This window comes from Aricia agestis, chromosome 2, assembly GCF_905147365.1.
Source record: "Aricia agestis chromosome 2, ilAriAges1.1, whole genome shotgun sequence".
Taxonomy (NCBI): domain Eukaryota; kingdom Metazoa; phylum Arthropoda; class Insecta; order Lepidoptera; family Lycaenidae; genus Aricia; species Aricia agestis.
The window spans coordinates 15090001-15092500 of NC_056407.1; the positions used below are offsets into that span (position 1 = coordinate 15090001).

Genomic DNA, 2500 nt, shown 5'->3' on the forward strand with positions numbered 1-2500 from the left:
CGTGGCCACCTTCCACACTACCCTGCGACCAACGAACATGCCTACCCTGCGTCCGGTGAAGTAGCCCGCCAGCATCCGGTAGATGTTTGGCGGACAGCCCCCCCTTTTCGCTTTCAGCATGATCATCGGCCACCAGGCATTATCAAAGGCCCCAGAGATGTCCAGAAAAATCGCCTGTACATATTTCGACGAGCTCCGGCTAGCCGTTCCAAGGATTTCTCCTAGAGCGGATACCGTCGACCGTCCACGAGTGAAGCCATGCTGGCAGTCCGATAGACCCCTTGTCATCTGCGTGGCGCATTTTAACATGACGCGTTCTAAGATCTTTCCAAAGATCGGCAACAGGGTGACGGGCCGGTAGGCTTTAGGATCGGTAAGAGGCTTGCCGTTACCTTTCGGCAAGACAATCAATCTACCGTCCTTCCATACTCGCGGAAAAATGCCCTCCTGAACACATCGCCTAAACACTTCTGTTGTTTCTCTCGGCGCGGCTGCCCAAACGTGTTTTATTATTCGAGCGGATATCCCATCGATCCCCGGTGCTGTGTTGGGGAGATCCCTGACTATACTCGCAATTGCCTCCACCGTGGGAGGAGGAGCATCTTCTCCTGAGGGAATCGCCGCTGCCACAAACCGCACTTGCCGGTGGTACTCCGTGTCCTTGGACACATCGTCGTCCGGACAAAGAGCATACATGAGGCTGTGCATGGCCTCGTCAACTCCCCCAGCATAACCTTCGGCATGTTTCGTGCCATTAATTACATTGCTAGGAGGCCGGAACCTCCCGCTCGCGACACGGTACGCCTGGCCCCAAGGGTCCTGGTTTCCCGATTCTGCTACGGACTTGAAAAACTTAAGTTGCTCCTCCTTGATGGCTACCCTATATGTACGTCTAAGCTCATGAAAGCGCAGCTTGTCAGCCTCCTCGCTCGGGTTGCTACCCTTCCGACTCGACTGCCAAGCTCTGCGCGCGCGGTAGGTCTCGCGGCGAAGCCGGTCCAGGTCCGGCGTCCACCACTCATACCCCCGCTCTGTCCTCCCGCCCTTAACAAGTCCCAAAACTCTCTTGGCTGTGCTCGTGACCATCCTGGTAAACTTTGCACATAACACCTCTGCAGGTGCGGTCCACGGGATGTTAGTAGACCTTTTCTGTATCTCGTCCTCGAAGATTCCCCAATCCACACCACGATCCCGAAACCTCATTGGCTCTTCGATTGGCCCAGCGCCAGAAGCAGTGTTCTTTTCGGCCACCACATATGTAATCAGCCTATGGTCACTGTCTATTGCGTCTTCATGCACTCTCCACCCCGTTACCAGGGTGCCTTTTGTCAATGTCAGGTCGATGTTGGACGATGCGTTCGTCGATGCAAACGTGGCCGGCTGGTCTGGTGCATTGGCCAAGCGGAGTCCATGTGCCAGGATAAATGCCTCCATCGACTCGCGACGGTGCGTGACGTCTGGTCCGCGTCCTCTGTACTGTCTCTCTTCGCAGTACCACATCGGAGAGTGCGCGTTTGAGTCAACCCCTATGATGACTTTCTTGCCTCTCAAAGAGGCAAGAACAGTGCCCAGATGTTCGAGGTGGATATCTATGTCGTCGCTGTACTGGAAGTACGCAGAGACAAGATATACGCCCCCTTCGTCGTTAAGTACATGGCACACCATACAGTGTGAGTTCGACAGATGGTGTAAGACGGCGCATGTCAGGTCCCTTTCACGAACGTAGATACCCGCCTTGGCACCGTCGCTGCTCTGCAAGATGTTGTTTGCCGCGCGGTGAGAAATGGAGCCAGGGTAATGTTCCTGGACCAGAACGACGTCTAGTCCCATCTCCTCTGCAATTAGGGGTAGCTCTGTGGTGGCCGTGATTGCCCCCGCCAAGTTAATCTGGCCGACGGTAAATCTTTTTGTGTGCGCCATTTAATAGGTAGTGGTATCCCGCAACCTTTTCTCAGCATGTTTTCGGGCAGGGCACTCCGCACTCGCCGTTCTGTGCTCAAGTGATGATTTTACGTGCCCGAATCTGAAACATGTTGCACATCTCCTCTCCTCTTCCTTGCAATCTTCCTTTTTGTGCCCTGTCTTCGCGCACTGGCCACAGATCACATTTTCTGATTTACACCCCTTCTCAGTATGTCCGTATATGTGGCACCGTCGGCAGCAGATTTCTGTTGTAAAGTCTTCAACAACTATCACCTCCCAGCCTATGTACAACTTTTTCTTTTGCACCAAGCACTTACGTAAGTCCGGAAGACATCTTAAGACATATGTCGTCCTATTGCCACCATTTCTGTTCTTTTTGAACGCTATTTGGCAACTACTCTGAAGCCGCTCAAGCGGCCAGTCTTTATCTTCCCGCAAATTCTGGTCCTTGATCGCTTTAAGTATTTCTTCCAATTTGTAGCTGTCCCCATCCAAGTTTCTAAGGGCAACCAGTGGTTGGCGGCCCTTAAGTGGTTCAGCTTTAAGTGTAGCTGGCATTGCCGCCTTCAGCCTGTCC

The 2500-nt window shown here is 53.3% G+C and overlaps 1 pseudogene; it reads right to left on the bottom strand.

Annotated features, from left to right (window-relative positions):
• Positions 1–2500, bottom strand: part of LOC121740118 — a 7965-nt pseudogene that overhangs the window by 2597 nt on the left and 2868 nt on the right.